Source organism: Enhydra lutris, unplaced genomic scaffold, assembly GCF_002288905.1.
Source record: "Enhydra lutris kenyoni isolate GAN:26980312 unplaced genomic scaffold, ASM228890v2 scaffoldscaffold71, whole genome shotgun sequence".
In the NCBI taxonomy this organism is placed as follows: Eukaryota; Metazoa; Chordata; class Mammalia; order Carnivora; family Mustelidae; genus Enhydra; species Enhydra lutris.
In genome coordinates this window covers 691,611-718,530 of record NW_019154155.1, presented here as the reverse complement: position 1 = coordinate 718,530, position 26,920 = coordinate 691,611, and the positions used below count along the sequence as shown (strand labels likewise).

The following is a 26,920-nucleotide window of genomic DNA, read 5'->3' as shown; positions in this document are numbered from 1 at the left end:
ATGTGGTGCAGTGAACTCACAGGGAGACGGCAGGATATTGAATTGTAGAAGGAAGCTCAGGGGTGGATAACATTTGTCCAACCCTGTGGGAAATGCTAGCTCAAAGTCATCAACAGTTTCTACTGTCTGTTGCGCTACCTTCCTTTTGATGATAAGTTTGTAAGGCTGGGTGTTCAGTGGTTGCATTTCCTATGAAAATCAGTGTGGAACAGGAAATGAACGAGGTGATGTCCAGTCCAGCTCCAAGGTTTGAGAAATTGTACCTGTGGTTTATTTAGTAATGACAGAAAGAGACTGATTTTTTTCTCAGTTGAAGTGTGCTTTTAAAAAATGGGTATTAAGTTGTTAGGGCAAAAAATACTTAAGATATTTGAACTTATCCAGTGTTTCAATTACTCAGGCATTCCTTTTGGCCTGAGACAATAAGAGTGCAATGAACAGAGAAAGTCTCTTCTAGAGAAAGTTCCAGAACTTTCTGGAATCTCTGCCTTTGCCTGTATTTGTTAATGGAGGCTGTTGGAGTGGATGAAGTTATTCAAGAAGTATGTACAGAGTGAGAAAAGGAGTGGTGTAGAATGTGATCTGAGGAGCTTTTGTGTTAGAAAGATACGTAGTAGAGTATGGGCTCCTACATTGAGACTGAAGAGGGCAGTTGTGTGGTGGTGGAGGGGTCCATGAAGAGTGTCTTAGAAGCCATGGTCCAAGAGAACATCACTAAAGAGGGATGCTAAACCAGGAAGTTACTAGTAATATAGGTGGTGTCAGTGGTGACACGGTGATGGGGACATGGGCGGGATGGCCAGGGGTTTAATAGTGGGAGCCAGGAAGTGGTGCCAGAGTGCGCGCTAGCCAGAGATCCAGATAGAGAGTTGTTCCAAAGTTTCCATTGGATTTAGCCCTAGGATCAAATTACTGGTTTTCACAGGAGGAGTCTCAGGGGAGCCTTACTTCTGTGGACTAAGGAGTGAATGGCACTCAGGCAGGGAAGCTAATCAGGGTGTGCAGTGCTTTCTAAAACTTGGTTATGAGGAGGAAAGAAGGGCACTCACTAGAGAGGGACATCTGGTACAGGGTGATTTTTTTTTTTTTAACGACTTTATTTTATTAACTTCTTTTTAAAAAAAGATGCTTTTTTTCTTCTTTAAGACATGCTTTTCTTGGGACTCATGGGTCCTTGTCAGGGTGGGGTGCTCTGGGCAAGGCCGTGCCTCTTGCCAGCTCCTGGCGTCCCCTGAAGGTCGTATTGTCTGTGACTGTGCTGTCCTGTTTTCCTTTCTGAGTGGACGCTTTCTGCTGTCAGTGTTCAAGGTCAGTTTTGTTTTGCGTAAGAGCCTATTCTCCCATCTTAGCAGATGTCCTTAGATTAGAATAATTTTTCCATACTCAGATTTCGCCCTTAATCTTTGGAGCCACCCTGTTTTGTTTCTTTTCCCTGGATCTGTGTCTCTCCTCTTCTTTTTCAGGTTAGCTCTTTTCTTCTGTTGATTTTTTTTTTTTTAAACTTTAAACATCTCAAATATCCCAGGGTAATTTCTTCTCTTTCAGGTCTGGTAGGAGCTTCTGGACCTCAACTCTGAGCTCAGTATCTGGGATCATTTCTCAGAGACTTTTTGCTTACGGAGTTTTCCCTTGGGCCTGTTCTTAAGGTGCCCTCTGACCTCTCGGAAGCAATGGCCTTGAAATTGATCTGAAGATGTCTTCTGCTGTATTGTATATTCTTGCATTATTGCAGAGTTTTATTTATTTTGTTATTTTTCTTTTATATTTTGCTTTACGGTTCTTTGCAGCAGTCCACATGTTTGAATGCCTACCACAGATCACTCTGGTTACCAGTGATAATAGCGTTGCTAGGACCAAGCCCCTGTCCTCCACACCTAGAGAGAGAAAGCAGAGGTAAATTGTCTTGCTAACTGTAAACTCATTGTGGGCAGGCACCAGACAGTACGGTGCCTTGTATATAGCCAGCACTTAGTAGATGTGTTCCAGCTCTGTTAAGTAACATTTTAAGCAGGTGGTCATGTGCACACTGTTGTTTGGGTCACAACCTTTGTGGCCAGGGGTAACACCCAGTGCCTCCTTCGCTCCAACTGGCCATTTTCCCATAGACTTTGTGATCTCTGGTCCTTGAGTACTTCCTTTTACTAGTGACTGAAAGCCGTATTGGATTTTTAAAGTTGTGCTCCGGTGCATGCTGAAGATTTTATTACCATGCTGCTGCGGTTCCATTTTAGCTCATCTGGCTCCTCTCATTGCGTGCTGTTATCCATTTCGTGCACACGAGCGGTTTAGAGAAATTATATTGCAACAGAAGAGTATGGATGTGATTGACTGAACTACGAATCCATGTGGCCATTTTTTTATCAGCTAAATGGAAGAAATGGTCTATTCTTTGCACATAGTAGATACTCAACAAATAATTTTTCATCATCTGAACGTGTCCTGTGTTTTGATTCAGGACCATAGAATATAATAAGCAGAACACAGTCACTACTGGGTAATTTTTGAAAACCTCGGCTGAGTCACTAGGCCCTGTTAATATCACACTTTTGTTTTCAGCCCCTCAAAACATGTACAGGACACCCCCAGTCCCTGTTTTGTAATTCAGTCCTGCGTTAAAATTGTTACCTCGGCACAGTTCAGCTCTGAACTGACTTTGTAACTTTTTGCGGGGCCATATTCTATGCTGTTCAGAATGAACACTTACTAGTTCGCGGATTTAATCGCTCCCTGTGGAACATGGAAGGAACAATGTCTACACACTTAGGGGGTGAAGTATCTAGTCCAGTAGGGGGATGACATTAACCAGAAGAGTGGCAGGAGAGAGAGGAGAGAGGGAGCAGCTTCTGTTATATTTGTATCATTCTGACATTCTGGGAGAGTCTTTTCACAGCTTACAATGAGGAGGAACAGGCGGACGTGACTTCCATCCCTTCAAAAGTAAGATATTAATTTTGTGGGGAAAGATTGTAGTTTTTCAATATAGGATTCATCCCCATTTTTGATAGAAGTAGAAAAATACATTTTGTTTATAACCAAACCTAGAGAATTTAAAACATATCTCAGTTCTTGGTTTTCCATAGTATATCTTTCCTGTTCTGTACATCTTTTAGAGTTAATTATTTTGGTTTTCGATTTAAAAACCAGAAATGCACAGAAACCCCTAAATTCCCCAGTCACCTGTCTTCAGATTTTAATTACACACTGCAAACAACATTGTTTCCAAAGGCTTTACTAAAATGTGAATTGTCCTTTGAGATATGCCAGGGGGCAAGGTTATTAAAACATTACCTTTTTTTTTTTTTTTTTTTTGAAGGGGCATGGAGCCCAACACAGGGTCTTGGACTCACAACCCTGAGATCAGGACCTGCACTGAGATCAAGAGATCACTTAACTGACTGAGCCACCCAGGCTCCCCAAAACATTACTACTTTTTAAAAGCTGTTATTGTAATATTGAATGATTGCGAGGCTTATCAATGATAATGAAGTTCATACCTGAGTTATAGTTAAAATTTTCATAGCTCATACACTGTTTGTCTTTTACATTACATAGACTAATTAAAAAGTTCTTCCATTTCTGACATGTCTAGTTTTTTCCATACTACTTCTCAAAAAAAAAAAAATGCAGAAACAACATAGCTTCATTGCATCACTTGATAGAATTATATAGGATTAGGTATTACAGAGGTTAGAACATTTTTTCTTTTACGCTACATTTATGGTTACTTAGTTGTCCTAGATAGGAGTTTAGAAATGTATTGTTCCATTTCCTAGGCTATTTGGTTTCTAATGATTGTTCAATTCCATTTGAGACAAAATATATTGCCCTGCATTTTAGTATTTACCGAGTCTTCTTTCTTTCTGGACCCTGATACAGTTTATTCAACTGTTTATAAGTGAAAGTTACAAATAAGGTTTTCTTTGAATGTTTATATTTATCCAAATATATGTTTATCCAACTATATTTTTTGAAATTTTTGTTGTTGGAGATGCTTACGGTTTTACTGAACACAAACAGTGGAGGTTTGTCCCTTGTCCCCCATTACATAAAGATTTGAATCAGCTGATAGGAAATACCCGTGACAATGAAGCTGAATATAAGTAATGAGAATTAAAGGTGTGCGAAGATCATGACTGAAAACAATAAAACCTATTCTTTCAACAAGGTTCCAGCCTCCCAGGTCAGTGTTTTAGTCCTAGAGAGCTAAGTGCTTTACTCATGAAAGATTTCAGTGACTCAGCACAAAAAAGCTTTGGGGTCCTTCTGGGGTGGTCTTCCACAGGGCCCTTCTGGTAGTCAGGCTTTTTCCACTTGTGACTCAGCCTCCAATAGGAAGTGGGAACTTCCTCCTGCTCAATTCAGCGGGTGGGTAGGGAGAGAGCCAAGTCCTGTGGGAGGTTTTATTGGCCAGCACACACCACTTGTCATCCCACTGGCTGTACTCAAACGTAGGCTGGCTCTGAACCCCTGAGAAGAGAAGACACAGATACTGGTGACATAACCAGTTTGCAGACTGGAACTTGGCTGAGTGTCCTGATGGCCAAAAAGAAGGGAAAACATCCTCAGTTCTGTGCTGTAGTTTCATCACCCACAGAAAACATACCAGTTTCCTTTCCTTAATATGTTCTCTGAACTCACACTTAAGGTTTTGTATTGGTTACATTGAAAGCTGAAGTGAGTGACATACAGCACAGAGAACATGTTTTTATTTTTTGTTTTTATTTTTATTTTTTTGAAGTAGGCTCCACGTGCAGCACAGAGCCCATCGCAGGCTTGAAATCACTATTCTGAGATCAAGACCTGAGCCGAGATCAAGAGTTGGACACTTGGGGCACCTCAGTGGCTCACTCTGGTAAGCCACTGCCTTGGGCTCAGGTCATGATCCCAAGGTTCTGGGATCGAGTCCCATGTCATGCCCCCTGCTCAGCGGGGAGTCTGCTTCTCCCTCTCCCCCTGCTCATGTTGTTTCTCACTCACTCTCTCTTTCAAATAATGAATAAAACATTAAGAAAAAAAAAAGAGTTGGACACTTATCCAGTTGAGCCACGGACCCCTAGGACATGGTTTTTATGAGGCTGATTCTTCTCTGGTTTTAAATGAATTGAAACACAACTTATTTAAAACATTTCTGCAGAGGGTCAAACTAACTTTTATGTACTTTCTAGTCGTAAGAATAAAGGCATTGCATATCTGTCAAAGTAGCCATTCAGGACTATATATTAGCTTCAAGTGGATTTTTTGGTAAAAGATTTATAGAAGCTGGTTTGGAGTTACCCTTTCTGATGAGGTTGGAATGCTGGTATTTTATTTTGTCAATTAAAGGTAGCCTTAGAGACCAAGAACAGAAATGTTTGATTAATTCAAAGTCAATGTACTGCATGCAAAGCTTATTCTAGGACCGGGGTTGGTAAACAGTAGCATTTGGGCCAAACCTGGTCTTTTGCCTGATTTTGTAAAGAAAATTTTATTGGAGCATGGGCTTGCCAACTCGTTTATATATTCTCTGGGGCTGCTTTCGTGCTATAAAGTAGAGCTGAGTAGTTGCGACAGGGATGGTCTAAACAACAGAGTACAAAATATTCACTATCTCTTTAGAGCAAAACATCCCAAAATATCCCAACCGCTGTTCTAGAGGGTGAGGTTCTGCCCTTTCTTACTGAGATCACATTCTAGTGTGGAGGTGGGGGATAAGAAGTAAATAACATGAATATATGTAATGATAAGGGCTGTAGAGAAAATAAAAAAGCAAGAGGATAGAGTATCAGGGACTGCTATTTGTCGTAATGTGGTCAGGGGAAGTGGTCAGGAAAGGCATCCCTCAGATGACAGTTGACAGAGGTGTGATGAAGGTGAAGGAGTATACCAGGCAGGCAATTATTTTGGCAGCGAGCCTTGTGGAAGGAGGAACAGTAAGTGCAAAGGCCCTTGAGGTGGTAGGAAGGTAATATGAGTAAGTGGTGTGTGTGTATGTGTTGGCGGGGGGGGGGGGGTTCAAAGGTAACACACACACACACACACACACACACACACACACACACACACACACACACACACCCCATATGCAGGGCTATCCAGAATTAACAGAGATATCTACCTGAACACACCGTACATCCTTCCTGCTTTGCATTTGGTATCGCTTTACCCCCGAGTTGGCCCTTTGCTTACTTTACTGATTCCCACTCATTCTTTCAGACTTTGAATCTCCTGCTTCAGCCGCTGAATCTCCTCCTTCAGTTTCCCTCTCCTGCCTTTCCACTTAAGATACTGCTCTCAACGCTCATAGAACCCTCTAGAATATGTATCTTGACTGTAATAATCTGTTTGCTTCTCTTGATCTTCTCCACTAAACTAAAAATTCCCTGGGGGCTGGGACTTTCATTTTTTTGAACATTCCCTTTAAGTAAGTGCAAGTAAATGTTCTCCGGACACGCGCCCACATTGAAATGAGTGACGAAACGTAAAATAGAAAGCAGTGTGGACACTTCCGGAGGTATGGGCCTTTGTTTGGGTGGATACATCTAGTCTATGTAGATTTGATCTCGTCATTGCATCATGCATCAATGTCAATGGATGACATTACCTTAAATCGCCTGGATCCCCCTGGAGAGAAAGGTTTCACTCACTCTATTTATATCTGTCATGATAGATCACTTGGTTTGCTACACACTGACCTTGCATTCAGTTGTGTAGAGAGATGGTTCAGGTTTTCAGACTCTAAACCTTCACACAGCTAGTGTTTGTGCATTTCTATCTCTTCTTTTATACAGTACCCAGTACATTTCCTTAGCATTCACCATCCAGCTCCAGATGTTTTCCTTCAAACCTGCTCTTTCTCCGGTCTACCCTGTAAAAACATCCTCCTGCTGCACCCACCCCCACCCCCCAAAGCCTGAAAACTTGAAATTGGCTGACATTTTAATCTTCTCCTCTTCCAGTGCAGGGTCAAACCCCGCAGATCACTCTAGAACACACCCCCCCGGAACACACCCCCCGTGTGCCCTTGCCCGTCCTCTCAGTTGGCACCTTCATTGCCTGTCACATACTCCTCTTTCTTCCGTGATCCACTACAACTGGGTAAAAGGAATCTTCAAAAGCGCTGTCCCCCTCCCCCAGCTCCCCGGCTCTCTGCACTCTTGTCACAGTGCTGGGCCCAGCCACCGGGCTCACACACCTTGTTGAACGGACAAATTGTCTTCAGGGATGCCTCACCATCTTTGTCTGAATTCTGTACAAGACTCTAGTGACCCTACAGAGGTACAACCTAATCTCTTCTTCCAGCTTCTCTGCAACTTTCTTGGCATTTCCCAGTTCTGCAGTTTCTCTCAACTCTGCCATTTCATACCCTGGGGGCTCTCATCCAGTCATCTCTGCTCACGCCAAGTGACATCTGTCCCTGAAGCTCAACTTGGTTGGTACTTCTTTCATGCTTCCACTTGGATGGATATATTTTCCCTCTCCATGATATTCCAGTGGGATTCAATTTATAATTTACTTCTCTCCTAGAATCTACTACATTTTTTCCCTTGACTTACATTTTTGTTTGTTTGTTTTTGCATTTGAAAACATACTGAGTTTCCCTTTCTGTGCTGGAGGGATTCTCTTTGATGGCAAGAAAAACCATTATTCTTGGCTTGGCATCCTCCAAAACATCTTGCAACATATTTCTCCTTTTAGGAATGCTTACTGAACATAATTAGTCCTTCGCATGTAGTAACTAAGAAAGCCTAATTATCTATTAAGAGTGCTATAGGATAGGACATGGGGATCACAAAGATGAATAAAACATCCCCTCCTCCCCAGCAGAATGACTCCAACTGGGGTCTAAGGTAATCAGGAAATCTGGGATTTGTTAAAATAAAAATTGTCTGAGGCCCAAGGCAAGTCATTTAACTTCCTTGTATCTCAGATAACTGATCTGTCAAATATCGCATCTTCAAGGGCTTTTCCAAGGAGAACAAACTTTTCAAAACTGCCCAAATCTGTTAAGATCTTCAAATTTTATAGGAAAAGTCTTTGCATAAATAACCCCCTTATAAATGGGTTTGGTGTGTTTAACCAGCAAAATTTGGCGCCGATGGCCAGGGGGAACGACTGATAATGAAGGCAAGTTCTTCAGGTAGGTTCAGCCTGGGAGTTACTGCCCCGTTTGGTTTATGTAACTCTACCTGACCACAGCACAGAGATAAAAGCCGTCCTGGGCAATTGCAGCAGGTAATTCTGAAAACCACGCTTTGCAAGACAGTGTTGTACGTCCATTTCAGGAGCAAATTAGGAACAGTAATAACCCAAGCAGTAGAATGAAGACTCTGCATTTTAATAACTGAATTTGGAGCAATTGCTCTTCAATTTCTGTAATAATCTGAAGGTAGGGTACATGTGGGTCTTAAAGCCACAGAGCTCTCAGACAGGGATGAGCAAATCAGAGGAGGTTCTCTTTGGGACGGGCACAGGGCCATTCCTCTGACAATATCAGGCAACGGGGGTTGCTTTTAAAAATGTCCTATTGCAGTAGATCGGTGTATCCTATAGCCTACTGGCCGTTTGCTTAAATGTGTAGAGTGAACTTCAGTTCACTTCCTATGCTCTGGGTTAGTCAGTAAACTTTCTGCATTGTTTGTAAAATACTGATTCAAAACAGATTTCCTTCAGTTGGTGAAGGACATGGATCTCATCCATCGACAAGTGCAGTCTGGAGAGGGAAAGGGTTGAACATCATTAATGTTCTCTGGACATTGGCAATTGCACAGGGACTTTTAGGTTCATGTTATGTGAGGGAAATGGATGGGGGCTTAGAGGCATTAAGTTCCCTTCCTAAGGAAATGGTGGATATGGAGCATGAATCTGCAGTGGTTTCATTCAAGGGCTCATGCCCTTTGCATCCTTTCCCCGTGCCTCCTAAGGTTCTGGGCTTCAGAGTAAGCAGACAATGAATGGTGTCTACTTATGGCCCATGTTCATCTTGCTCTAACACTCTCTGCAGCCAGGACACTTCGGGTCCTGGAGTTCTTCCTCCCCTCTTCCCCCAGCAAGGTCGGACTGCGTGTCTATTGGAGGAGGGTCAAGCAAAATGGACAAGTGTCACGTGGGGCTAGGGCAGTGTGGAAACAGGCAGCTTACACAGGCCATGGTGTTTGGGGCTGTGCCCGCTGCCCGGCCCACCATCACCGGGGCACCTTTGTTCTTCCTGATGCTATTGTCACCAGCTTCATGATAATAAGAAGCCCATGGAAATTTCTGAGCCTGATGCCTTGGAGCCCTCTGTCTTTAAGTGCTGTTTGGATTGCTTGCATATTAGTTTTCCCTATGATATCATGAAAATCCATTCAACAAATATTAACTATGTGCCTGGCATGTGTTAGGAGCTAGGAGTTCAAGATGAGTAAGTCTCTGCTCTCTGGGAATTGCCTGCCTGGTGGCGGACAATGAGATGTGGTAGGAGAGGAGGGCGAAGGAGGTAAGGGGAGTCCAGGCGCTGGTGTGAAGATCTGCACTGAGGCTCTGGAGAGGGTGGCATTTGAATTGCGCTGTGAAAAACGAGATTCCCCAGTGGAGAAAGGCAGGGACGGTATTCAGACAGAAAATGTCCAGGCACATGGGAAGGCACGGGTGTGGGAGGCTTTGGGGAAATTAGTTGGAGCTGGGCATTATTAAGGGTTTTATTTGACTTACCTCGTAGACGGTAGGAGGCTCTGAGGTTTTGAGCAGTGGAGACATGCAATTAGATCTGTGTTTTAAAAATCGCCCATGAGGGGCGACTGGGTGGCTCAGTGGGTTAAAGCCTCCACCTTCGGCTCAGGTCATGAGAATCTGCTTCTGCCTCTGCCTACCACTCCCCCTGCCTGTGCACATGCTCTCTCTCTCTGAAAAAAAAATACATAAAGTATTAAAAAAAAAAAAAAGACCATGATATAATGCAAAGACAGACAAGAGGGGAATGAAGCCATGGGAAATGTATTAGGAATGCTATTCCAGCACAGAAGATGATGGCAACACTCTCGGCCTGAGTGGTGGCAACACGAAAGGAGTGGGGGGACAGACTGAATGAAGTCCCAGCTGCGGCGTCAGAATGGTGTGGACACATCGTCCTGCTGACTCATTTAGCGACTTTCAGAGCTGTCCTGTCCACTGCAAAAACAGCCTTCCTGTGATAGTATCCCTTGAGCAGCCCTGATAAATAAGAAACTTTCTCCATGTCTTATCTGTAAAATGGGCATAACACCATATATCCTACAGATATTGTATTAAATATAACAAGTAAAACCATATGGCAAGTAGTGAATTCTCAATTCACGTTCGTTATATTCACCTTCCCATTTTTTTTTCTCACTTAAAAATAAAGTTAGTACCAATAGACGGCCCTGCCCTCATGAGATAATTGGGCGAATATTCCAAGTTAAGAGGAAGTTCCTCATTTTTCCCAGGCAGATTTTATTCTTGGAAGATGTGGGTATGTAGATGTGTGTATTTATTTCACTCTGGTGTCATGATAAAAATAGATACTCTCCTTCAAAAGGAAGCTAGACTGAGTGAAGCATGTTTATAAAGATTTATGTATAGAGCTAAATTAATTCTTGAAAACCGAGGTATTTGTACTCAGCATTTCACTTCATTCTGAGAACAAGTACAAACGAACATGTCGAAAGTATGACAGTTACTAGGCTTTTAATTTGGTTTCTTACATATTCTAATTATACTCTTTTAATCAGTAATCACTCTGGTTCTTTAGCCTCCCCAAAGTAGGACTGAACTCAGTTCCTAATGCAAAAGAGCTTGTAATTTTTATGTGCTATGACACGCTATTAGGTAAAAAGAACGGCAATTGTTTTTTCACCGAAGAATTTGGAATGGTAAAGGAGAACTTAAGCTAATCACTGGGCAAGTATCTAATTTATAGAGCCTCTTGAAAAAGACAATGCATCATCACTACCCACGTCATCTGATTAACGTAAAGATGACACTAGGACCACTTTTTAACTGTGGGAACTTATCCAAGAGCTTGACCAGGCAAGGGTAAAGAGGAACAAAGATGACACATTTCAAGAGGTTTTTAAAATATCGTTGGGAAGATCTCAGGAACACGTTTGAGAGCTTGTTCAGTTGTCACAATAATACTAGACATCAGGCACTCAGCTCGCTGGTGGCTCCAGAACTGGCTGCACCTTGGGCTTCATGCAGATCGTTTCACGAAAACACGAATGATGGCTCACTCACCTAGCAGCACCAGAAATCTCTTAGTGTGGTGCCTTACCACCAGCCTCCCTTGCCCCTGAGTTTGATTTTACTATTTCCTCATGATACGGTTCATGGGGATAAAGACATTCTATGTCAGACTGGACAGTTACTTACAGAAAACAAAAAGGGGAACAATGTGTCTTGAGTAATTAGACACACCTCGTCTCCGTGGTCCCATTTGATATGCTCTGCTTGTCTTTTTTTATATACTAGAGCAATCAGGACATTTTTGCTCTTGGAGATATGTACTGAAGTATTTAAAGTGTCTTGGTGTCTGCAGTTTGCTTCAGTGGTTGAGTGAAGAAAAGTCATGTACACAGAGAGACAGAGACTCAATGAAGAATGAAGAAGCAAATATGGCGGTGCCTAGACATTCGGTGAATCCGGGTACAAGGTAGATAGGAGTTCATTGTACCGGTCCTTACATTTGAAAATTTTCAATGTAAAAATTGGGGGAAACCCCTAAATTGAAAAAAATATATATGTGATAAACTTTTTAAGATTTAGACTTTTTAAGATTTAAATCTTTTAAGATTTAGCAATAGCTGAAGGGCAATAGAATTTGTCTGTAAATCCATTAAAAGCCTATAAATAAAATGAAGGTGACTTCTCCAAAAACAAACCTTATTTCCTTTTTATTATGTTAACTTCTGTTATTAACACATCTTCTGTTATTAACAGAAGTTAATTTATTATGTTAACTTCTGTTATTAACTTCTTCTGTTATTAACACTTTGCATTTTTGTGGTTATAATTAATGAACCAATATTAACACATTTTTATTAACTAAAGCCCATAGTTTACCTTAAAGTTCCCTTTTGTGTTGTATATGCTATGGATTTTGACAAATATATAATGTCATGTATTCACCATTGTAGTATCATATAGAATAGTTTCCCTGCCCTAAAAATCCTCTGTGCTCTGCCTATCTATTGCTCCTCCCCCCAACCCCTGGCAACCACTGATCTTTTTAGTCTTCACAGCTTTGCCTTTTCCAGAATCTCATAGTTGGAATCTACAGAATGAAGCCTTTTCAGATTGGCTTCTTTCACTTAGCAATACACATTTATGATTCCTCCATGTTTTTTTATGGCCTGATAGCTCATTCTTTTTATCACTGAATAATATCCTATCGTCTGGATGACAACAGTTTGCTTATACATTCACCTACTGAAGGATTGGCTGCTTCCAGTGTTTGGTGATTATAAATACACATTTGTGTGCAAGTTTTTGTGTGGACATAAGTTTTCAACTCATTTGGGTAAATATGAAGGAGTATGATTGCTAGATTGTATGGTAAGGCTATGCTTGGCTTTGTGAAAAACTGCCACATTATCTTCCAAAATGGCTATACCATTTTGCATTCCCATCAACAGTGAATGAACATTCCCATTGCCCCACATCCTTACCAGAATTTGATATTATTAGTTTTTTGAATTTTAGCTATTCTAGAAGATGTGCTATTTCATTGTTGTTTTAGTTTGCAATTCTCTGACATATGCTATAGAGGATATCCTTATTTGCCATCTGTATATTGCCATCTCTACCTCAGTGAGATGTTTGTTCAGATCTTTGGCTCAATTTTAAACTGGGTTGTTGGTTTTCTTATTAAGATTTGAATGACTTTTTTTTTAAAGTGTGTCATCTCATGAATAGAGTGAGTGTCCAATCACATATTCATTTATGCCACAACTATGGCAGAAACTGCATTCCCCTTCTCCTTTACTAACAAAAACCTGACATTGTTGCAGATAAGGTCACTGGCCTTAAATACTTAGTATTTCAGACTGGCATTGAGTGGAGGTCAGGGGCAGGTGGTGGGGAAACGGTCAGTGTGACACAGTGCAGCCAGTAAGTGCTGGTTGGGGCTTCCCAGAAAAATAGTTAAAAAGGAAGACCCAGCTGGCATGCACTTCTTTGATCTTTTGCCCTTTACCCATATCCCTGCCATTTTCCAGGATGTGATACAGTATCCAGAATGGGAACAATCATCTTGTGAGGAGACAAAGTCACCTGACAAGGACAGCAGAACCGATGGATAGAAGGAATCTGAGGTACAATGACACCATGGAGGTGTTGCAGAAGCCCAGGGTTGTCTCTAGACTTCTTGCTGTGTGATGAGAAGCACCCTCTATTTGGTAAGAATTTAGTCAAGTTTCTGTTACAGGCAACCAATTCACTCCCTGATATGGCAACGTTTTTTAAGCACTGTTAAGTGTGAGACGCTATCTCCCTAACAAGACTATTCTGAGCAATTTTTATTTAAAGGACTGGTTCACAGAAGTACTACATTTGAAAAAATTTCTGTATATTATAGACACAGTGCTAGGATGGAGTTATATTTACATGTTCAGCACTGCATTAGACATTATGGGGAGAGGAAGCAAGAGTATAAAATAAGGACCATACCCTTATGGAACTTACAACCTAATTAGAGATAAGACCGACCTTTGTGAAACAATCCTGAATGCTTCAGGACAATAAGATTAAGGGTTAATAGTGGATGTAAACTGAGTGTAGCAGCAGTCACGTAAGGTGGGCTCACTGAAGAGGGAAGGAGCATGGGAAATGTGATTAGTAACTCTGAAAACATACTTTTTGTATCCTACAGCTTTCTATTTTTGAGTTTTTAAGTCAATGACCTAAATACAGACATGGAAGCTATTGCAGGGGTAAGTGAAGACAAAAATGAAGGAAAGTCATTTTAATTTGTATACCAATTCAGCTTTGAATTCAGAAGAAATTTATCACTCTAGTATCAATATTTCAAACACAGAACACTGTAAGAATTCACTACAGTTCTATTTACGTTATTAATTGTCAGTATATTTCATGTTGACATGAAATGGAAACTAAGTACATGTTACCTTAAAATAGGGCTTTTGAAATCGTTCCTTTGGAAGTAAGGTGGGTTAACAGATTAACGTGAAGAGGGGCTGGGGATTTTTCTTCGGCACCTCTGCAAATATTGCTAATATTGTTAGCAACTGCTATTCATTTTTCCTAGCTGGTAGTTGCTGTAACTAGCTGTAACAGATGTGAAATTATCACACGTCTGTACAGTCAAGAGCAAGACAACCTGAATTACTTTTTTCTGGACTCTTCATTGGGATTTGAACTTTTTTCTTAAGTTTTTTAATTTAGTGATTTTACTTGTAAATCAAAAAGAATAAAAGCATGCAAACCAAAATATAGATAACATTTCTATCTAATGTTTTTAACCTTTCCTTCAGGACCTAGGAGAACATTCTTGGCTTTTCTTTCTTTTCTTCTCTTCCTTTCCTTTCCTATTCCATTCTTAAGTTTACGCCTGAGTCATCAAGTACCACCTGGCTGCGTTTCATTGCTACGGGGTTTAGTTTCAATGTTATGTCATGTTTAATAGGCATTGTGAATTTTCTCACATGTGGGGTGGAGGGAGACTGGAGACAGGATGATTAAAAAGGGAAGACTCTGCAGAAGGATATGAGGATAGGCAGAAACGCTAACAGATTTGAGAAGGGCATAAAACCAACAGATGACGATGGCTATAATCCTCTCAAGGTTGCCTGAACCCTTAACCCTGCAGGACCTCTGACTACCTACAGGTAGATGGACGTTTTTGCAGGAGCCCTCAAAACCCAGGTAAGGTTTGGGAACGGGTGGAAACTCAAAGGGACTGCAATGGGTACATCGTCAGCAAAGGTGATGGAAGGGCCCCTTAAAATAAACTCGGCCCAAAGTATCCCTGCCTCTCCACTCCGGAGGAACAAGGGCCAAAGCCTCAGCCGGAATGGGGGGCGGAGGACCGATCGTGAGAGCCACCTCCTCCGCAATCCCCCGCCCTTCGGCGACGACGCTCCGCTCTCCTTCCGTTTTGCCATTGGCTGAGGCGCTCGCCAATCCTGGTGAAGCGGCTTGGTGAGAGGCCTCTGGTTGGTGGAGCCAGCGCTGAGTCCCCCCTCTTGCTCCGGCCGGGCCCCCAGCCGAGAGGGGGCGTGGCCGCGGCCGTGGCCCGGCCGGAGGCGGCGTCGCTGGCGCCGCTGCGTGCGGTGTGCTGCGGAGCGGGGGCGCCGGGCGGCCGCGGTGCGGCGGGACCATGGAGCTCGGAGCGCAGCCCCGGGGCCGGCGGCGGAATCGCGGACCGGTGAGTGCGGGTTGCGGCCGGCCGGACTCCTCGGTCCTGGCCCCTTCGCTGCTTGGCGCCGGGCCGAGCGGCTGCCCCGGGGGAGGGGCGGGCGCGGGCCGGGCCCCCGCAGCCCGGTGGCTAAGTGAAGTTGCTGCATCGCGCCGGGCGCTCTCGGGCGGGCAGCGGGGCCCACTGCGGGCCGCGGCGCCGCCCCGCGCCTTGCCCTGCAGCCCAGCCGCATCCTCCGCGCTGGCTCCCGCGCCGGCTGGGGCTTCCCGCCGTCTCAGCGCGGCCCGGTGGCCGCTCTTGCCACGCCGTCCCCCCCAGTCCTCGGCCCCGGCGCTGCCCGGTGCGCGCTCCCCGGGCTGCGGGGCAGGCGCCCGCCATCCCGGCCGCAGGTGGCGCCCAGGCCTCCACTCGCGCCCCACGCACAGTGCCCAGGGCTACCCCGTGTCCGGGACTTTAACATCCCTCGGTACCGCGCGCCCTGCCCGCATGTGGCCCAGTCACCTCATGCCCATCGCCCTGGGTCGGGCCCGCTCCATGGCTTCGCCCTCCCCGAGCCTCTGCGCCGGGTGCCCCCTCCCCGGGGGTGCGGGCCCGCGGGGCTCCCGGCCTCCGCAGCCAGGCTCGGCTCCCCCAGCGCAGGGCAGGTGGTCGTACAGCCGGCGAGGGGCGCGCTGTAGGGCGAGGGGAGAGGGCTGCGCGCCCGGGAGCCGCTTCGCCGGCATGGATCATCCCCCGGAGACTTTTCCTGCGCGGCAGGCGGGGGCCGCGGCGCCTGGCCTCTCGCCCTCCGCGCCGGAGCTCCAGCGAGTGGAAAACCTTCCCCTCTCCGTCTGTGGTACTTACAGGCAATGGCGATTTCTTCTTGGTTTAGCCTCTCTGCAAGGGATAGTTTCGTGGCGGAGAGTAGAGTTCTTAATTATTAAGAAGCTAACCAATGGGCTTACGAATGAATGGGAGCATCTCATTTTCTTAGCTGCTGTTACGCGTATTAGGAATTCTTTCTCATGTGGGGATCAGTTTTAAATTCGCACTTATTACCAGTAATAATTTTGGAGTTTTTAAAACACCGAGAATTAAAAGGTTTTTTTTTTTTTTTTGCTTTGTGATTGTCCAAATCAAATGCATGCTGGGGCATGAAATTTTAAGATTCAGGGCCCACATTTTATGAGGGGAGGGGCTAAGTATTTGAAATAATTTTTCATTTTATAAAAATTAGGTTTGTCTTAACTTAAAATGTCTCCGTCTCTATCAAAACTAAGTTTAGAGTGTTTTAATTGACTTATTTTTCTGTTGCCTCTAGGGCACATCCTGCTGAACCTTGGTTGCTTCTTTTTTGTATATGCTTTACTCAACTTTCCTTTTCTTGCAGTGAAACAATGCAGTGATTCTTGAAAGCAAGTTCTTTTATCTACGTGAGAGGTTAAACAAAGGAAAGCGAGGTTTGACCTTTCCCATAGGCAGTTTTTATTGTGTCTGGTCTCCTTTCTAATAGGGTCCCCATAGTGCTCATTTTTCTTCATTTTTGAAGATCTTAATTTGTATTCTCTAAAGTCGTGTCCTTTTGGATGTTTAAAACTCACTAGGTTTGGGAAGTTTGACTTTATATATTTACAATCTGACTTATAGTCACTGTTGTCTTCTAGCAGGGAAAAGAAGCTTGTTCTGGAACTATCCACATATAAAAATTATTCTTGCTACTTCCAGTTGTTGACATGGAGTTTCTTTATAGCATTGTTTTATCTCTTTCCTTAAAATTTATGACTTTATAGTCAATGTTGTGCTACAGTCTTTTTAAAAATTCTAAAAATATAGGTGGAATGCACTTGGCTAAGTGGTCATGCCAACACTGTAGACTCCTGTCTATTCTAGCGGGTCTTTGTAGGTCTCCTTTACACTTCCCGTAGTAACCTGCATGTGGAAGTCACCTTTTGGTTTTTGGAATGTTCCACTAAAACAGTTGCTTAATATAAGTATTAAAAGAATTGTCTGCTCTGGCTGGCCAGTACAAGTTGTCTTCTTTTAGAGTTCCCAGAACTTTCTTTGAAGAATAATCACAGGTTATATTTTCCACTTATATACTGTTGTCATTCCTTATATTTTCTTGGGACTGCCTCCACACTGCTGTACAGATGTAGATGCTCACCTTCTCCAGTCCTTTTTTTCTTAGAAGCCGGTTTTCCTCTTAAAGGTCAAGTTTTCTCGGAACCTGCTCTAGGGTGCATGGAGCCAAACGCTGCTTGCAAGTGTACGCGCTCTTCAGTGTACGCGCTCTTCAGTGTACGCGCTCTTCAGTGTACGCGTTCTTCAGTGTATGTGCTCTTCAGTGTATGCATTCTTCAGGACTGGTTCTTTACACAGGATACATTTTATGCTGGCAATACAGGAATAGTATATGGCAGTCATACTTAAATAAGGCATATTATAAAATCAGTGGAGTATCACTATAGAGATACATGGAGTAACAAATCTCAATTCTCTTTACCTCCTCTTATTGGTGCTCTGTCCTGTTTCTTTCTCCAGAGGTAGCCACCCCTAATCCGGTGGGGTGGGGGCATCCAGAATTTTTTCAGTCGGCTTTTTTCTTTAGAAGCCGTTTCGTGGATGCTTGCTAAGTACCTGTACTATTTTGATACAGGCATAGCAGAAATAACAGAGAAAAGCTCTCAAGATGTTGATAGTCTGCCGAGACACACAGTTTCAGCATGGTGCAATCAGTGCTGTGATGGCGTTAGTAAGCAGAGAAGGATGTGAAGCATCACATGAATGACCCAGTCAGTTCATTCGCTTGCTTTATTGCAGAGTTGATCCTATGTGCTGGGGATACTAAGATAAGCAAGGCAGATACCTCTTGCAGAGCCTGTTCAGCTGGGTTCTCTTGGACAGTTTTAACCATCGGTTACAGTGCAGCATATGGTACGTGCCCTGAAAGGGGTCAGCTAGAGGAGCTCACAGGATGACCGCAAACCCAAGCTTCGGGATGATTCAGAGAGATGAGAAAGGCTTCCCAGAGCAGTAAGAGAGAAGGAAATTGGTCCGAGTCAGGGCTGAGGAGAGGCTTGATAAAGGCTGTCAGAGAGAGGGTGCATTGGGGCAACTGGAAACGTATGTGGCTCGGCCAATTGCAGAAGGGCAGGGAAGCAGCAAGAAACAGAGACACAGGTGACTAGGGGCCGAGCCATGGGGGGGGTGTCTTGTGATTCTTGTTGTAAGGAGTTTGGACTCCTCTATAGGCAAAAGGAAACAGTTGCAGAATTCTGAAGCAAAAGGGCATGATCTGATTGCCCTTTACAGAATGAATGGAGGGGAGCAAGCGTGGAAGACAAGAAGGTCAAGGAGGTGGAATTGCTGGGACTTGGTTCTTGGCTGGGGCTTGTATGTGCGGTGGGGGAGTTGGGAGAGGGAGGAGTTCAGGGCGGTACTGAATCCTAGCTGGCCAGTTGCCTTTCTTATGGAGCAACAGCCATTTGGAGGAAAAAAAGACAGGTGCATTTGGCCTTGTTAAGTTTCAGGTGGCTATGGGACACAGTGTTTTAGGGATCTGGGTGTTGGGGGTGTCTGGACTAGAGACAGACATCTAAGAGTCCTTAGCACCACAGTTCCTAAACTGTGTGCTGATGTGGTGCAGTGAACTCACAGGGAGACGGCAGGATATTGAATTGTAGAAGGAAGCTCAGGGGTGGATAACATTTGTCCAACCCTGTGGGAAATGCTAGCTCAAAGTCATCAACAGTTTCTACTGTCTGTTGCGCTACCTTCCTTTTGATGATAAGTTTGTAAGGCTGGGTGTTCAGTGGTTGCATTTCCTATGAAAATCAGTGTGGAACAGGAAATGAACGAGGTGATGTCCAGTCCAGCTCCAAGGTTTGAGAAATTGTACCTGTGGTTTATTTAGTAATGACAGAAAGAGACTGATTTTTTTCTCAGTTGAAGTGTGCTTTTAAAAAATGGGTATTAAGTTGTTAGGGCAAAAAATACTTAAGATATTTGAACTTATCCAGTGTTTCAATTACTCAGGCATTCCTTTTGGCCTGAGACAATAAGAGTGCAATGAACAGAGAAAGTCTCTTCTAGAGAAAGTTCCAGAACTTTCTGGAATCTCTGCCTTTGCCTGTATTTGTTAATGGAGGCTGTTGGAGTGGATGAAGTTATTCAAGAAGTATGTACAGAGTGAGAAAAGGAGTGGTGTAGAATGTGATCTGAGGAGCTTTTGTGTTAGAAAGATACGTAGTAGAGTATGGGCTCCTACATTGAGACTGAAGAGGGCAGTTGTGTGGTGGTGGAGGGGTCCATGAAGAGTGTCTTAGAAGCCATGGTCCAAGAGAACATCACTAAAGAGGGATGCTAAACCAGGAAGTTACTAGTAATATAGGTGGTGTCAGTGGTGACACGGTGATGGGGACATGGGCGGGATGGCCAGGGGTTTAATAGTGGGAGCCAGGAAGTGGTGCCAGAGTGCGCGCTAGCCAGAGATCCAGATAGAGAGTTGTTCCAAAGTTTCCATTGGATTTAGCCCTAGGATCAAATTACTGGTTTTCACAGGAGGAGTCTCAGGGGAGCCTTACTTCTGTGGACTAAGGAGTGAATGGCACTCAGGCAGGGAAGCTAATCAGGGTGTGCAGTGCTTTCTAAAACTTGGTTATGAGGAGGAAAGAAGGGCACTCACTAGAGAGGGACATCTGGTACAGGGTGATTTTTTTTTTTTTTAACGACTTTATTTTATTAACTTCTTTTTAAAAAAAGATGCTTTTTTTCTTCTTTAAGACATGCTTTTCTTGGGACTCATGGGTCCTTGTCAGGGTGGGGTGCTCTGGGCAAGGCCGTGCCTCTTGCCAGCTCCTGGCGTCCCCTGAAGGTCGTATTGTCTGTGACTGTGCTGTCCTGTTTTCCTTTCTGAGTGGACGCTTTCTGCTGTCAGTGTTCAAGGTCAGTTTTGTTTTGCGTAAGAGCCTATTCTCCCATCTTAGCAGATGTCCTTAGATTAGAATAATTTTTCCATACTCAGATTTCGCCCTTAATCTTTGGAGCCACCCTGTTTTGTTTCTTTTCCCTGGATCTGTGTCTCTCCTCTTCTTTTTCAGGTTAGCTCTTTTCTTCTGTTGATTTTTTTTTTTTTAAACTTTAAACATCTCAAATATCCCAGGGTAATTTCTTCTCTTTCAGGTCTGGTAGGAGCTTCTGGACCTCAACTCTGAGCTCAGTATCTGGGATCATTTCTCAGAGACTTTTTGCTTACGGAGTTTTCCCTTGGGCCTGTTCTTAAGGTGCCCTCTGACCTCTCGGAAGCAATGGCCTTGAAATTGATCTGAAGATGTTTTCTGCTGTATTGTATATTCTTGCATTATTGCAGAGTTTTATTTATTTTGTTATTTTTCTTTTATATTTTGCTTTACGGTTCTTTGCAGCAGTCCACATGTTTGAATGCCTACCACAGATCACTCTGGTTACCAGTGATAATAGCGTTGCTAGGACCAAGCCCCTGTCCTCCACACCTAGAGAGAGAAAGCAGAGGTAAATTGTCTTGCTAACTGTAAACTCATTGTGGGCAGGCACCAGACAGTACGGTGCCTTGTATATAGCCAGCACTTAGTAGATGTGTTCCAGCTCTGTTAAGTAACATTTTAAGCAGGTGGTCATGTGCACACTGTTGTTTGGGTCACAACCTTTGTGGCCAGGGGTAACACCCAGTGCCTCCTTCGCTCCAACTGGCCATTTTCCCATAGACTTTGTGATCTCTGGTCCTTGAGTACTTCCTTTTACTAGTGACTGAAAGCCGTATTGGATTTTTAAAGTTGTGCTCCGGTGCATGCTGAAGATTTTATTACCATGCTGCTGCGGTTCCATTTTAGCTCATCTGGCTCCTCTCATTGCGTGCTGTTATCCATTTCGTGCACACGAGCGGTTTAGAGAAATTATATTGCAACAGAAGAGTATGGATGTGATTGACTGAACTACGAATCCATGTGGCCATTTTTTTATCAGCTAAATGGAAGAAATGGTCTATTCTTTGCACATAGTAGATACTCAACAAATAATTTTTCATCATCTGAACGTGTCCTGTGTTTTGATTCAGGACCATAGAATATAATAAGCAGAACACAGTCACTACTGGGTAATTTTTGAAAACCTCGGCTGAGTCACTAGGCCCTGTTAATATCACACTTTTGTTTTCAGCCCCTCAAAACATGTACAGGACACCCCCAGTCCCTGTTTTGTAATTCAGTCCTGCGTTAAAATTGTTACCTCGGCACAGTTCAGCTCTGAACTGACTTTGTAACTTTTTGCGGGGCCATATTCTATGCTGTTCAGAATGAACACTTACTAGTTCGCGGATTTAATCGCTCCCTGTGGAACATGGAAGGAACAATGTCTACACACTTAGGGGGTGAAGTATCTAGTCCAGTAGGGGGATGACATTAACCAGAAGAGTGGCAGGAGAGAGAGGAGAGAGGGAGCAGCTTCTGTTATATTTGTATCATTCTGACATTCTGGGAGAGTCTTTTCACAGCTTACAATGAGGAGGAACAGGCGGACGTGACTTCCATCCCTTCAAAAGTAAGATATTAATTTTGTGGGGAAAGATTGTAGTTTTTCAATATAGGATTCATCCCCATTTTTGATAGAAGTAGAAAAATACATTTTGTTTATAACCAAACCTAGAGAATTTAAAACATATCTCAGTTCTTGGTTTTCCATAGTATATCTTTCCTGTTCTGTACATCTTTTAGAGTTAATTATTTTGGTTTTCGATTTAAAAACCAGAAATGCACAGAAACCCCTAAATTCCCCAGTCACCTGTCTTCAGATTTTAATTACACACTGCAAACAACATTGTTTCCAAAGGCTTTACTAAAATGTGAATTGTCCTTTGAGATATGCCAGGGGGCAAGGTTATTAAAACATTACCTTTTTTTTTTTTTTTTTTTTGAAGGGGCATGGAGCCCAACACAGGGTCTTGGACTCACAACCCTGAGATCAGGACCTGCACTGAGATCAAGAGATCACTTAACTGACTGAGCCACCCAGGCTCCCCAAAACATTACTACTTTTTAAAAGCTGTTATTGTAATATTGAATGATTGCGAGGCTTATCAATGATAATGAAGTTCATACCTGAGTTATAGTTAAAATTTTCATAGCTCATACACTGTTTGTCTTTTACATTACATAGACTAATTAAAAAGTTCTTCCATTTCTGACATGTCTAGTTTTTTCCATACTACTTCTCAAAAAAAAAAAAAATGCAGAAACAACATAGCTTCATTGCATCACTTGATAGAATTATATAGGATTAGGTATTACAGAGGTTAGAACATTTTTTCTTTTACGCTACATTTATGGTTACTTAGTTGTCCTAGATAGGAGTTTAGAAATGTATTGTTCCATTTCCTAGGCTATTTGGTTTCTAATGATTGTTCAATTCCATTTGAGACAAAATATATTGCCCTGCATTTTAGTATTTACCGAGTCTTCTTTCTTTCTGGACCCTGATACAGTTTATTCAACTGTTTATAAGTGAAAGTTACAAATAAGGTTTTCTTTGAATGTTTATATTTATCCAAATATATGTTTATCCAACTATATTTTTTGAAATTTTTGTTGTTGGAGATGCTTACGGTTTTACTGAACACAAACAGTGGAGGTTTGTCCCTTGTCCCCCATTACATAAAGATTTGAATCAGCTGATAGGAAATACCCGTGACAATGAAGCTGAATATAAGTAATGAGAATTAAAGGTGTGCGAAGATCATGACTGAAAACAATAAAACCTATTCTTTCAACAAGGTTCCAGCCTCCCAGGTCAGTGTTTTAGTCCTAGAGAGCTAAGTGCTTTACTCATGAAAGATTTCAGTGACTCAGCACAAAAAAGCTTTGGGGTCCTTCTGGGGTGGTCTTCCACAGGGCCCTTCTGGTAGTCAGGCTTTTTCCACTTGTGACTCAGCCTCCAATAGGAAGTGGGAACTTCCTCCTGCTCAATTCAGCGGGTGGGTAGGGAGAGAGCCAAGTCCTGTGGGAGGTTTTATTGGCCAGCACACACCACTTGTCATCCCACTGGCTGTACTCAAACGTAGGCTGGCTCTGAACCCCTGAGAAGAGAAGACACAGATACTGGTGACATAACCAGTTTGCAGACTGGAACTTGGCTGAGTGTCCTGATGGCCAAAAAGAAGGGAAAACATCCTCAGTTCTGTGCTGTAGTTTCATCACCCACAGAAAACATACCAGTTTCCTTTCCTTAATATGTTCTCTGAACTCACACTTAAGGTTTTGTATTGGTTACATTGAAAGCTGAAGTGAGTGACATACAGCACAGAGAACATGTTTTTATTTTTTGTTTTTATTTTTATTTTTTTGAAGTAGGCTCCACGTGCAGCACAGAGCCCATCGCAGGCTTGAAATCACTATTCTGAGATCAAGACCTGAGCCGAGATCAAGAGTTGGACACTTGGGGCACCTCAGTGGCTCACTCTGGTAAGCCACTGCCTTGGGCTCAGGTCATGATCCCAAGGTTCTGGGATCGAGTCCCATGTCATGCCCCCTGCTCAGCGGGGAGTCTGCTTCTCCCTCTCCCCCTGCTCATGCTGTTTCTCACTCACTCTCTCTTTCAAATAATGAATAAAACATTAAGAAAAAAAAAAGAGTTGGACACTTATCCAGTTGAGCCACGGACCCCTAGGACATGGTTTTTATGAGGCTGATTCTTCTCTGGTTTTAAATGAATTGAAACACAACTTATTTAAAACATTTCTGCAGAGGGTCAAACTAACTTTTATGTACTTTCTAGTCGTAAGAATAAAGGCATTGCATATCTGTCAAAGTAGCCATTCAGGACTATATATTAGCTTCAAGTGGATTTTTTGGTAAAAGATTTATAGAAGCTGGTTTGGAGTTACCCTTTCTGATGAGGTTGGAATGCTGGTATTTTATTTTGTCAATTAAAGGTAGCCTTAGAGACCAAGAACAGAAATGTTTGATTAATTCAAAGTCAATGTACTGCATGCAAAGCTTATTCTAGGACCGGGGTTGGTAAACAGTAGCATTTGGGCCAAACCTGGTCTTTTGCCTGATTTTGTAAAGAAAATTTTATTGGAGCATGGGCTTGCCAACTCGTTTATATATTCTCTGGGGCTGCTTTCGTGCTATAAAGTAGAGCTGAGTAGTTGCGACAGGGATGGTCTAAACAACAGAGTACAAAATATTCACTATCTCTTTAGAGCAAAACATCCCAAAATATCCCAACCGCTGTTCTAGAGGGTGAGGTTCTGCCCTTTCTTACTGAGATCACATTCTAGTGTGGAGGTGGGGGATAAGAAGTAAATAACATGAATATATGTAATGATAAGGGCTGTAGAGAAAATAAAAAAGCAAGAGGATAGAGTATCAGGGACTGCTATTTGTCGTAATGTGGTCAGGGGAAGTGGTCAGGAAAGGCATCCCTCAGATGACAGTTGACAGAGGTGTGATGAAGGTGAAGGAGTATACCAGGCAGGCAATTATTTTGGCAGCGAGCCTTGTGGAAGGAGGAACAGTAAGTGCAAAGGCCCTTGAGGTGGTAGGAAGGTAATATGAGTAAGTGGTGTGTGTGTATGTGTTGGGGGGGGGGGGGGGGTTCAAAGGTAATAAAGGGCCAGATCCTATAGGGTCCATGAGACTATGGTGGCACTTTGGATTTTATTCTGAGTGAGTTGGAAAGCCATTGCAAGTTTTTGAGCAGGGAAACAATATCATTTGACTTAGATTTTAAAAGGGTCACTAGGTATACAGTGTAGAGAATAGATTGTAGGGGACAAGAAAGAGTATGAAGGAGTGTGTCTGCCTGCTAGGTATTGGTATGCTGAGGATATCAAGATGAATCAAATGCTTCCTTTCCTTGAGGGGCGATAGTGTAACAGCTGAGAAAAACATGTAAAAAGATCACCGTGGTATACAGCTTTGGATGGGAAAGCCAAAAGTGCCCTGGGATTGCATGGGAGGGGTGCTTGGTCCAAGTGGGAGATGACACCCTGACCTGAGAAAATGGGAGGACACTGATGAAGACTAATTTGTATAGTTGCCCATTCTGTACCCTAGCTTGGAGAGTCTTGGAAAGACTGCACAGACAGACCGTCAGAAATTTGACCATCAAGCAGATGTGGCAGTGGGTTTCGGATTGTAACGATTGCTGTCTGGAGCACTGTGGGAGAGTGATTGTAAGATTGCATTGGGCCTCAATGGGATACAATGCAGTGGGTGCTGAAGGAGCAGGGCTGATCTTAGCCTTCTTTTGAGAGCAAGACCAAGGTAATTTTGGTTCAGAAAAATGGAAGAGAAGTCATACACTATGGAGTGTATTGTGGCACATTGCTAACCTTTCCCATGAACCAAGCAGTGTGAATTAGTTGCAAAATATACCTCTGAGTAATTAAACAAGTTGATCTGCTGTCTGGTGTTATTGGATCTGACCCAGGGAAGTCTTGGAGGATGTCTATAATGATGATTTTTGAGATAGGTGCTATGAACTCATTTTGGATAATAATTGGCTGAAAAAATTGCTGCCGTTTTTACTGGCGTTAAGAAAGTTATTCACCTTTCTGTTCTCTTTTGTAGTGTGTCTAGATCATCTGAAGAGAATTTTAGTGATTATAATATAGGCTTTAATAGAAATAGGGAGATGAAAGAGATTCATTCATAATCATAGAGGGAGTTACTAATTTTTTTTTTTTACACAACGCTTGTATCAGAGTGAACAAACTTTAGTAAGGGTGTAGAAGATTTGAACAGCACAATTAATAAATTTGCCTTGCATGGCTAGATGTTGCCCCTAACAACTGCAGAATACACAATATATACTAGTGTTTGGACATTCACCTAGGCTGTCAGCTTGTGGGACAAAAGCAAGTCTCAGGATACGTCAAAGGATTCGAGTCAAACAGAACAGTATAAGTTAAACTAAAATCAATAGCAAAAAGCAAAGTTGTTTCTAAATAACCCATGAATCATAGAAGATATGTTAACTACCATGGGAATTTTAAAAGATTGACAAAATATTTTGATCAGAGTTAACATAAAAATACTGCATACCAAAATTTGTCGGGGGCAGCTAAAGTTGTATTTAGAGGGAAGTTTATAGCTGTAGATGTATATTAGGAAAGAAGAGAGACTGAAAGAAATGTAGTGATCTGTGCAGCCATCTCAAGAAGTTACGAAAAGAACAGCAGACTAAACCCAGAGGAAGTACAGTTGACCCTTAACATGGGGGTTAGCGGTGCCAATCCCTGGGCAGTCAAAAATTCACATATAACTTTTGGGTATGGATTTTAGGTCAGGGTCAGAAAACCTTTCCTTACACAAATGGTTTCTTTAAGAACTTGGATAGTTTTCATTTTTCACATTTAGATTTCTGCTCTACTTGGAGTTTATTCTGATATGTGATATTAAGAATGGGTTCAGTTGTCCCAACATTTCTGAAATCTATCTTTGCTCAAGTCATTTGAGGTGCCACTATTGTTATATATTAGATTTCTAAATAGTAGTAGTATTTTTGGGATTTTGGTTGCATTTTTGGGGTCTGTCTGCCTATTCAGGAGCTACTACC

The 26,920-nt window shown here is 42.8% G+C and overlaps 1 protein-coding gene across 2 annotated transcripts in view; it reads left to right on the top strand.

Annotated features, from left to right (window-relative positions):
• The first annotated feature begins 15,289 nt into the window (after positions 1 to 15,289).
• The window catches only part of LOC111159899 (WAS protein family member 3), a 134,450-nt gene continuing 122,819 nt past the window's right edge, over positions 15,290 to 26,920 (top strand). For both annotated transcript variants that reach the window (XM_022522574.1, XM_022522573.1), the window contains exon 1: positions 15,290 to 15,358. The gene's annotated coding sequence lies outside the window, so the exon portion shown is untranslated. The remainder of the gene's footprint in view (positions 15,359 to 26,920) is intronic.